We start from the raw sequence: 12,684 nt of genomic DNA, 5'->3' as shown, positions 1-12,684 counted from the left end.
AACAGAAGAAGGGATCGATTTACTACCTCAAAGTTGCAGATCCAAGCTGGAAACCCACAGAATAGCAATCCCCTTGAGCTCCTCTTGCTGGAAACACCTTCTTCTTTGCAAAATCACACTAATAAGGATCAAAAAGGCTCTCTCTCTTATACCACTCGTTCAAGCTCTCTAGGGTTTCTCTCTCTGGACTGGTAGCCACAATTGAGGGCGATAAGGACCCTTAAATAGGGCACAGGCCCAAAGATTTAGGGTTTTTGTCCACAGCGCGGACTCGTCGAGTCCACCCATCGACTCGTCGAGTCCCTTCATTAATCCAGTCAGCAAATTGCGATCCTACTCGACGAGTCTAGGCGTCAACTCGTCGAGTCCCTCCTCATAACTCAAAATAAATGAATAACATAGAATACCTGGGAATCCGGATGTTACACATTTATTCAAAAATACCAAAAAATGACATGTGTCCAAGTTAATGAGAGAGTGACATGTGACAAAATTATTTTCATTTATTAGGGAGGATATATATATATATATATATATATATATATATATATATAGAAAGAGAGAGAAATGATCATTTGAGAACTCAAAGTTTTCCGAAAACTCGAGAACTAAAAGTGGAACGTTTGATCAATTTTTTGGACAGATTAGATGATTAGTGACATACTTTTAAATATGATGAAATTTAATGATATATTAGGTTTTTAGCAATAGACCACAGGGATAAATCTGGTACACAAAAAAATTTTAAAAAATCAAATTACCTTAATTGAAATATCAATTAGCCTCTCTCTCTCTCTCCCCCTCCCTCCCCCCCTCTCTCTCTCTCTCCCTCCCTCCCTCCCTCTCTCTTTCTCTCTCTTAATGTATCGTGTTCTTTACCCGCATCCTCCGCTCTCCGTCAACCACCTCCCTCCGCCCTCCAACAACCACCATATCTCCATTGAAGATCCTCGACGATTGATAAATTGAACAACGCGGTGACTGCGTCCTTCTTCTCGGAGTTTCGTGCCCTAATAATGTTGGATTAATGTCTAAGTCCATAACTATAATTGGTAAGACTTGACCCGACCCGACATGGTCCATTTGGGTTGCATGGCATCATGCATTTGGATAGACTATAATGAGAGAAATAACACTTAAGGTTGGTTAATATATTATAAGTTCTAATATATTAATAAGGTTATTTAATTAGTATTGATCAAGAATTAATTTGGAATTAATTAAGTGATCAAAAGGAGACTAATTAAATATATGGGTTGATTGTGTAAATCATTCATTCTTATATATGTGGGCTTGTGATCCAAGATTCCTTATGTTGGACTAAGTCCATGGGGTGACCCATGGATACTCCATGGAGGTTAAAATCCATGGAGCATAAGGAATGGGTAAAGTTATGAGTTACATGGTGTAACCCTAATAGCCACCATATAAAAGAATCCCATGGCTCAAGAAATCGTGCACTAATGTGTGAGTGTGAGGGCTAGACGATTTCAAGGAGTGTTCAAGTTTCTCTCAAGTTATTCCAAGTGTATTTGGTGTTGTGTGAACCATTTGAGGTGTCACACTTGGGGCACTAGGCACCCAAGCTTCATGAAGACATTCTACATCAAAGAGGTATGTATTCTATCTTGTTATATTTATTATTTTGTATGCTAGATTAGGATAATACCTTGGATGTTCATAATTGTATGTATAATAGAGAAAACATAGATCCAAGGTATTTAGGGTTGCATGTACACTTAGGAGTGTTAGAATGCTCATAACCCAACAAATAAATCAACCAACGATTGCATGAAGATGTTGTAACAGCTACAATGATGTTCCGATTGTCAATTGATGGAGATCGCACCGGCGGTGCTAGCCGCACATGACGGAGTCAGAAAAACACATGATTCTTCATCGGATTCTTCTACTTCGACTGTTCCCGTTAATAACAATAATATCTCGAGCAACAGGTACGATGATGGCAATAACGAAGAGGAAGATGCTTTTCGGATCTGTCAGAATTCAGGAGACGCTGACAATCCAATCATATATCCTTGTGATTGTAGCAGGAGTATTAAGTTTGTTCACCAAGACTGCCTTCTCCAATGGCTCAATCACAACAACGCTCGATAGTTTGAGGTTCATTTACCTCTTTTTCCTTAATATTAAGTGATTATTTATACTATCTTCCTAAGTGCTGAATTTTTTGGTTAAAAAATGTATTAGGATATTAGGTTAATTATGTTTTGTGGTTCTCTTCGTTTATATACAAAGAACTATGACAACTACAGACTAAGATTACATCAATTGACTGCAACAATTGTCCCTTAGATGATAAATGAGTTCATATAAACTATGAGACCATGTAAAGGTTTGAGGTATCATATGTTAGTGGCTAAAAGTTCAATGTGGATGTATTCATCATCTTTAGAGGACATAATCCTTTAACTTAATCGAGATAGAAATTATTTTATTATAGGAGAAGGTAAGCTAACATTCTTGTAGACTAATGAGGAAGCAAATGAGTTCAATTGCTTTATTATGTGGCTTTATTTTCTTTTCTTCATTTTTGTTATCAGAATGTGTTGTAGGTTTGCAAGCTCCCATTTTCATTCTCCCTTGTTTATGCTGAGAATACCTCGACAAGGCTTCTTTTTCAGGAATTTGTTATTGGAATGACAATGAAATCAGTTCTTCCTAAGGCTCACTTTTGTGCTTTCTGTATGGCTTTTGACCATACCATTTATAACTTTCGGGTATGGCGCTTTTCATTTGTTAGAAGTTTTGGTGAAGTTGAAAATTGAAAGTTGGTTGCTAAAATACACGACTAAAATAAAAGTATGTCGATGTCTCTTGCATTTAACCTTTTTTGTTAACTAGTTTGATTAAGTTATTTCGGAGGAGTTTTCCATATATACATCCTCTTTTCAAAAAATTTTATCCAGTTATTCTCAGTTGATAAGCCTTACAACCTTCAATGTTTTTACTTCCATTGTGACCTTGTTCGAGGATGGGGAATGGATATGAAACTTGGCTATTGTGTACAAGTGAGTTTTTATATGTTCTTTCTTTTTTTTAGTTGGTTTTAAAATAAGTTTTTATATTATATGTAAGAGTATTATACCTAATACTTTTACATACACTATAAAAAGTTTAAAGTTTCATATAAAAACTCAATCCATGATTGATTTTTTTATTTACTTTTTTCATTTCTATATATGAAGTTGGCTTAACACCACAATGATCGAAAATGGAACGATTCTAACCACAAACGACCTTGATGGATTTGACAAGGTAATTTTTTTCCTTTTTATAATTTTTTTTAACTTTTTACATTTTTCACATATGAATTACATGTAATCACATGTAATTTACATATGATTTACATGTGATTCACATGTAAATCACATGTAATTCACATATGAATCACATGTAAATCACAAGTGAATCACGTATGAATTACATGTGATTCACATGTAATTTACATATGAATCATATGTGATTCACATGTAAATCACAAGTGAATCACAGATAATTACATGTAACTCACATGTAAATCACAAGTGAATCACATATGAATTACATCTATATGCATACATGTATTTTGTGTGAGTGCTCTTCGTTAATTATTTTTTTTTAAATTTTATTGTGAATTTCACATTTGAATCTTAAAAGATACAATCAGATGTGAATATCACATTATATAATCACATGTAAATCTTACATGATGTATACATATGCATTTTTGGGTGGATATGGATTCCAATTATTCCACCGTAATGTAACTCGATTCTATTACACAAGATCATTTTCATCTTTTATTTCCAATTAATTACTGTTTTTTGGTTCTTGGCCTAATACAAAATACTTCGTTAATTATTATTTTTTTTTCAAAAAAAAATTCTTATGAATTTCACATTTGAATCTTAAGAGATACAATCACATGTGAATATCACATTATATAATCACATGTGAATCTTACATGATATATACATATGCATTTTTGTGAGTGTTCTTGTATTAATCAATTTTTTTTCTTGTAGATTCGGAAAAATTTGTGGAAAATATTGAAGAGGTGAAAAATGATAAACTGAAAAAAAAATATGGAAATTTTGACACGAAAAATAAAAATGCTTTGAAATTTTGTAAATTTTTTGTTTTTTATATTTTATTTTGTATCGAATAAAATATTTGTACTATTGTGTTTATAGATTAGTTAAAAATGGATTTTTATGATTTAATTACGAATATTATAGTATAAGAAATAAGCATATATGCATTTGAAAAAAACATACATATATGCACCTAAAACGTTGATTTTTTGGTTAAAAAAATTATAGTTTTTTTTTTTAAATATTCCAGTTTTTTTATTTAATTTATTGATTTTTAAAAATTTATTGTTTTAAAAAAATTGCAGTTTTTAAAAAATATAGATTTTTTTCATTTTTTCTAAAAATTCATGTTGTATAAAAAAAATCTGCATTTTTTTAAAATCGAAAAGTATTATTTTTATAAAAAAAATCCTAAAATTTGATTTAAAATGTTAAAGGTTTTTTTATTAATATTCCCAATAACATAAAAAATTAAACATTAAATTAAGTTGGTAAGATGACGATCACGCCCTTACGAGTTAATTTTGATCTAACGTTCCACCTTTAGTTCTCAGGAAACTATGAGTTGTCAACGGATCACACACAAACACACACACACACACACACATATATATATATATATATATATATATATATATATATATATATATATATATATAATTCTTTTGAATATTTGTTTAAGTGTGCCGATATGAAGACTTTTTGTTTCTATTAAATTTCAACTCTTTAGAACAAGAAATGTGTCAAGATAAATGATTAAGATAGAAAATTAATGGATTTCGCATGCCATTATTTTATATGAGTAAGAAGATATTTAATTTCTTTTAAATATATTATGTTATTTATGTTTTCTTGGAATTTCGTCCCTTAATTCTGATGTTGCTAGTGCATCTTTTTTCCTATCGGTTTTCTTCTCTGTATTATTTTGATATAAGATTCTTTCTACTCACACTTGATGGCTAGGGTGAGCAAGAATATCCTTAGTGTCGAACCAAATCGTAAATCATTAACTAGGTTAGTATTCGGTTCCTCAAATGTCCAATTTTTGGTTCTCGGCGCTATTGTGTACGATACTCTTGGGTTCCGGGTAAATTTCAGTAATTTTATGTTTTTTAACTTTAAACATTAATAGTTCTCTCATAAAAACTTGAATTTGGTTGATTTTTATCATGCATCTTCTTCTCTGTATTGGCTACATGTTAGATTAAAAAATCAACTGATTTGAATAAGTATAGTATAGGTTACATAACCCTAAACATGGGTAGTTGAAAACTTAAATCTTCTAAACTTGGTAATTTTTTTCTTGCAATACTTGTGCATATTTTTTTCTCAATTTTAAACACTCATAACTCTCTTATATGAACTCAAGTTGAGTTGATTTTTCTTGATGCGTTTTCTTCTCTAACTTTGGCTACATGCTAGACTCAAATTCAGTTGATTTGGATAAGTATAGCTTGAGTTACATATGGGTAGCTGAAAACTTAAATTTTCCAAACTTTGTAATTTTTTTTTACTAGACTTGTGTATTTCTTTTTTTTCAAATTTGAACAATCATAACCCTTTCATATGAACTCGAATTGTGTTGATTCTTTTTCTTATGCGTTCTTATTTGTCTTAACTTCATCTCAAAATCAAGAGTTTCTTGTATTGTTGTACTTAAGCTTGAGTTCTAAAGCCTTAAAGAAAACATGTTAATGGTTAATTTTGTACTAATGGCTTTAGAGAATCCACTATAAGAGCTTTTGAAAGAGCCTTTAAAACAAAAAAAATTCTTGAAAATTACTAAAGCAAGCAGTAAGGCTTGTTAATTAACAAGATGTTATTATTAGTTTGTTTAATGATTTGTTGGGTTCCATATATTTATAACAAGTTGTAAATAAACAACTTATTGTAAGTTCTATAAACATAAATATGAAAATTAAAAAAAGTTCATCTATTATGGAGATAAAATAAGTTTTTTATGCAAAAACTCCAACCAAAAATTCTCATATATATATATATATATATATATATATATATATATATATATATATATATATATATATATATATATATATATATATATATATATATATATATGGAAAAATGTTTATACCCTTAAGGGTATATAAGCTTAGGTACCTAAACTCACCATACTACGTCGTTTTGTATTATATATACATTGTAATTGTCCAATGTTCTTATAATTTAACTTCTAACTTGATTTACTTCCAAGATTTTTATAAATTTCATATTTATCTTCCTCTTACATAATTTTCATTTTCAATTATAATAGATATAGCCTAGTAGGTGTTCGGCACAAAGATATGATGTAAGAGGATGATAATAGTGAAATTTCGAAAATCTTGATAGTAAATCAAGTTAGGGCTTGAATTTTAAGAACATTATAATTAATATATCAAACAAAACGATGTATAATGGTGAGTTTGGGTACTTCAGCTTATATACCCGTAAGGGTATATTCATTTTTCATATATATATATATATATATATATATATATATATAAAGAGAGAGAGAGAGAGAGAGCTAGGTTCAAATGTGGATTGACATCTATTGTGCGGACATGTGGACAGTGTTATTCTGTGAGAATGACAAAGAAAATATGTTGTTTGGTAATGTGAATACGTTCAATCTTACATAACTATTGTCATTATCACACATTCTCACTAATTAAATCGTCTATAAGGTTATTATAGACTTTTTTATTATTATTCCCATTCTGTCATAATGTTTATTGAGTCGTATTCTGTAAGAATGAAAATGAGTAAAAAAACGATGTGTGAGAACGAAATTGAATAAGAATTAGTGAGAATGCATGAAAATGACGATAGTTGTGTAAGGTTGAACGTATTCACATTAGCAAACAACCTATTCTCTTACTAATTCTCATAGAATAGCGTTGTCCACGCGTCCGCACAATAGTTGTACATCAACATTATAACCTAGCCCTATATATATATATATATATATATATATATATATACACACACATATAAAGTGGTCTCATGTTTCAAGAACAAGTTTTCAGTATTTAAAAAAATGATCATCAAAACTGTGAACATCGGCCTGTCAATAATTATTTTTTTGACTTAGGATCATCGCTAAACGTTCACGATTAATAATTATCTTTGTAATAACACCTTATTCTAACATTCACTGTTGATTTTAGGGTTCACCGAAAGGGTGTGGCGGAGGAAACATATTTGTGATGTGGAGGCATATATCATATCACTTTTAATCTATGGTGTTATTTTTTTTGGATATTTATGATTAATTAATATTATAAATATACTAAATTTTCAATAATCATATAACATCCCAAAAATTAATAAGTAAAAATTTCGTTTTTAAGTCAACTAAGATCATTCAATATTCATATCAAACAATCAAAAGTAAGACGATGCGAAAATTGTTATCAGGGTACAATCCCAAAATCATAAAAAAATGTTGGGCACAAGTGGATGCAATGCGATAAGGCCGGACCCTTCCCTTTCGAACCGAAAGTACCTGAAACGTAAACTTAAATCATAAGCACAAATCTTAGTGAGTTCCCCAAATACCACATACCATACATCATACATACATATCATGCTAAAGCAAGTCTGGTTGTATTTCACCCCTGAGTCCCTTCCGCCTCGTTGAGTCCCTTCCGACTCGTCGAGTCCCTTCCGACTCGTTGAGTCACCCCTACAACTAAGCATACAATCAGACTATTAAGAGTCACAAAGACAACAAGCACATACAAGCATATCATAAGTGTCACAAAGACCACTACTATCTTACAACATAATACAGTGGGCCGACATTGGTACCTTCGACCCACAAGTATAGTGAGGAGACTCACGTCAATCTGAAGATAACCGAATCACACATGCGTTGCTGCTACAAAGGCTCCTCACACTAAACATATCCAAAAATTATCCCTAATCAATACATAGGGTAATAACCCATACTCAAAGGTACGAATCTTATTATATCATGCTACGGTTACTTAACCCATCTAACCATGACCTAAACCCAAAATGACCCAAGGCCCAAAATGGCCCGAATAGCCTTCTGGTGAGTACGCCCAACGTACCACCCCATTACGCCCAGTGTACTAGGCTTTAACGGAAAAGGAACTGGAGTTGAACCTGTTACGCTAAGCGTACCAAGAGAGCACGCCCAACGTACTCCGCTACTGCCCAAACTCAACTATAAGCTATTAATGCTAAAAGACCTTTCGTCAAATTCACATATCTGACTCTAAGGGACGTCTTAAGTCATAAAGTTCCTGACTTTATGACTCTGCATGGCTTTGTGGAGTCCAAACCAAATCCATATATTCATATCTTTACGTAATGACCACTAACTCATGCATGGAAGAGATATACCCATCAAGATTCGATTTTTATGACTTAATGACCTAAAAATGACTAGAAATGAGGCTCAAAGGTTCTGGAGTAACTTCTACTCACAAGATCCAAGCCAAGATTCGTACCTTTAAGTATAGGTTCTGGAGTAACTTCTACTCATAAAGACCACTACTATCTTACAACATAATACAGTGGGCCGACATTGGTACCTTCGACCCACAAGTATAGTGAGGAGACTCACGTCAATCTGAAGATAACTGAATCACACACGCGTTGCTGCTACAAAGGCTCCTCACACTAAACATATCCAAAAATTATCCCTAATCAATACATAGGGTAATAACCCATACTCAAAGGTACGAATCTTATTATATCATGCTAAGGTTACTTAACCCATCTAACCATGACCTAAACCCAAAATGACCCAAGGCCCAAAATGGCCCGAATAGCCTTCTGGTGAGTACGCCCAACGTACCACCCCATTACGCCCAGTGTACTAGGCTTCAACAGAAAAGGAACTCTAAGCGTACCAAGAGAGCACGCCCAACGTACTCCGCTACTGCCCAAACTCAACTATAAGCTATTAATGCTAAAAGACCTTTCGTCAAATTCACATATCTGACTCTAAGGGACGTCTTAAGTCATAAAGTTCCTGACTTTATGACTCTGCATGGCTTTGTGGAGTCCAAACCAAATCCATATATTCATATCTTTACGTAATGACCACTAACTCATGCATGGAAGAGATATACCCATCAAGATTCGATTTTTATGACTTAATGACCTAAAAATGACTAGAAATGAGGCTCAAATGTTCTGGAGTAACTTCTACTCACAAGATCCAAGCCAAGATTCATACCTTTGAGTATAGGTTCTGGAGTAACTTCTACTCATAAAGACCACTACTATCTTACAACATAATCCAGTGGGACGACATTGGTATCTTCGACCCACAAGTATAGTGAGGAGACTCACGTCAATCTGAAGATAACCGAATCACACACGCGTTGCTGCTACAAAGGCTCCTCACACTAAACATATCCAAAAATTATCGCTAATCAATACATAGGGTAATAACCCATACTCAAAGGTACGAATCTTATTATATCATGCTAAGGTTACTTAACCCATCTAACCATGACCTAAACCCAAAATGACCCAAGGCCCAAAATGGCCCGAATAGCCTTCTGGTGAGTACGCCCAACGTACCACCCCATTACGCCCAGTGTATTGGGCTTCAACAGAAAAGGAACTGGAGTTGAACCTGTTACGCTAAGCGTACCAAGAGAGCACGCCCAACGTACTCCGCTACTGCCCAAACTCAACTATAAGCTATTAATGCTAAAAGACCTTTCGTCAAATTCACATGTCTGACTCTAAGGACATGGAGGAAGATAGGGACACAAATGAGGCCCCTGTCGAACCACCTACCGATGAGGCACACCAGGACCACCCTACTCTGCCAGCGGGTCCCGTTGGTGAGGATTGTTCTCTGGAAGCAGAGGTCGCTGCACTTCGGCAGCAGCTGTTTGCTATGGAGGCACGAGCCGTGCACGCTGAGCAGGAAAAGGATGAGGTCATCGGAGAAATGACCGAGATGGCTCAGTTGTTGGCACAACATTTTGGGATATGATTTTGCTACCACCTTTAGACACTTCTCCGTATGATTAGGATTAGTAGTGTATCTTATTCGTACTAGGTTTCTCTTAGGCGTACTATGCTATGTACTATCGACTCTATGTTTAAGTGATCACACTACTCATAGAGTCGTAATGCTGCCGGATTTTATATTTCCATGTACTGTATGCCATCTGGCAAATTTTCATGTATCAAAACTATTAGTATTAATGAAAATGCTTTATGTTTTATCATGACATTGTTATCTGCTATGTGTTTTACTTTCTTGTTTTATGTTAATGCATGAAATTACCTAAATACACACACTATACGCCTAGTCTATAGGATCACAAACTCGCAAAAACCATAGGCACTCAACATCCTTCCCTTCCATGACAGAAAGATGCCTCAAAGACCCAACCGTGGGAACAACGTAACACCGACCCCACCTGAGATAAACTCGGTTGCATTCCAGGCAGCAGTGTCCGCTGCGGTCACTGCAGCACTTGCGTAGATTCGCAATGGAAACAACGGAGAAGGCAACGGGCAAGGAGCCGGGAGCACCAATCAAGGGACGAACCACAGAGCCGCTCGAACATGCACCTACAAGGACTTCGCCAACGCCAAACCTCGGACCTTTAATGGGACAGGAGGCGTCATAGCCCTGAAGAGATGGATTGAGAAAGTAGAGTTTGTTTTCGAAATCTGCTGGTGTCCGGATGAGTGTAAGGTCAAGTTCGCAGCCTGCACGTTCATTGACCAAGCCCTCTCCTGGTGGAATGGCCACGTAGAGGCCATGACACTCCCGGTGGCAAACGCGATGCCCTGGGAATAGCTGAAGGAGATGATGTTAGCAGAATACTGTCCTAGAGGTGAGGTTCAGAAGATGGAGCAAGAGTTGTGGAACCTCACGGTTCAAAACTCCAATATCGACACATACATATCCCGGTTTAGCGAGCTATCTCTTCTGTGTCCCGTAATGATCACCTCAGAAGGGAAAAAGATCGAGAGGTTTATCTGGGGATTGACTGCACCTATCCAAAGGAATGTCATTGCGGCAAACCCTGCGACATTTGACAGTGCCAAGAGACTGGCCAAGAAACTGTATGATCATGGCAATAAGAAGGGTGCCAAAACAGTGGAAGCGGAGGTTAAGAAGGAAGAAGAGAACAAGAAGGGGAAAAACAACAAGCGAAAAGGAAAGCAAAACTCGGAATCGTCTAAGAAGCAACAAACGGTGTCTGTCCATGCTGCAACACAAGCTACTGCCACACCACATGCTCCAACCTCATCCACGCCAAATGCTTCCAAGCAGTACTCGGGAAATCTTCCCAAGTGTGGCAAATGCAACTTTGACCATCACGGGGAGTGTAGAGAGATGAGTTGCACAAGGTGCAACCGGAAGGGCCATACATCAAAGTATTGTAGGACTCAGCTCCCACAGAACCAGATGACAAACAATAACAACAACAACAACAACAATAACAACAACACCAATGCTGGAGCTAGCTATACCTGTTACGGATGTGGGAAAACTGGGCATATCAGGCGAAACTGCCCCAACGCAAACAACCAAGGGACAGGGGCAGCAGGGAGAGTACTGACAATGGGCCAGGGTGAAGCAGTGCAGGACCCATCCGTTGTCACCGGTACGTTCCTACTTAACGACTCATATGCATGCATCTTATTTGATAGCGGAGCGGAACGAAGTTTTGTTAGTAATAAGTTTAAATACTTACTAAAACAACAACCCCAAAAGCTTAATGAATCCTTCACGATGGAAATGGCTAATGGGAAGACTGAATCAACTAAGGATATCTATGTAGGGTGTACACTAACTCTAAACAATCACACCTTCCAAATAAACTTAATGCATCTAAATATTAGGAGTTTTGATGTGATCATCGGCATGGATTGGTTAAGCCCCCATCATGCCGATATTATGTGTCACGAGAAGGCCGTTCGCCTTCGTCTTCCTAACCACAAAACCTTAATAGTCTACGGATATAAACCCGATGCAAACCTTCGCCTTATCTCGAGTATCAAGGCGCAAAAGTGTCTACAAAGGAAGAACTACACGTTCCTTGCTCACGTGGTGGGTAAAACCAAAGAGGAAGCGAGCATTCACAATATCCCAGTGGCGTGTGATTTCCCGGATGTGTTTCCAGAAGATCTTCCGGGAATGCCCCCAGAACGACAAATCGAATTCCGAATCGACCTAGTGCCTGGAGCCACTCCAATCGCCAAATCACCCTATAGGTTGGCTCATGCAGAAATGCAAGAATTATCAAGCCAACTGAGCGAACTCCTGAATAAAGGATTTATGAGACCCAACTTCTCGCCGTGGGGAGCTCCGGTTCTTTTCGTTAAAAAGAAAGACGGATCCTTCAGGATGTGCATCGACTATAGGGAATTAAACAAACTCACCATCAAAAACCGGTATCCACTTCCACGAATCGATGATCTATTTGACCAGCTTCAAGGAGCTAGTTACTTTTCAAAGATAGATATGAGATCCGGTTATCATCAACTCAAAGTCCGAGATGAGGACATTCCTAAGACTGCTTTCCAAACTCGATACAGTCATTACAAATTCGTCGTAATGCCCTTCGGT

The sequence above is a fragment of the Lactuca virosa genome, chromosome 7 (assembly GCF_052849685.1).
Source record: "Lactuca virosa cultivar CGN04683 chromosome 7, Lactuca_virosa_CGN04683_v6, whole genome shotgun sequence".
Lineage (NCBI taxonomy): Eukaryota > Viridiplantae > Streptophyta > Magnoliopsida > Asterales > Asteraceae > Lactuca > Lactuca virosa.
Note: the sequence above shows the minus strand (reverse complement) of the source record.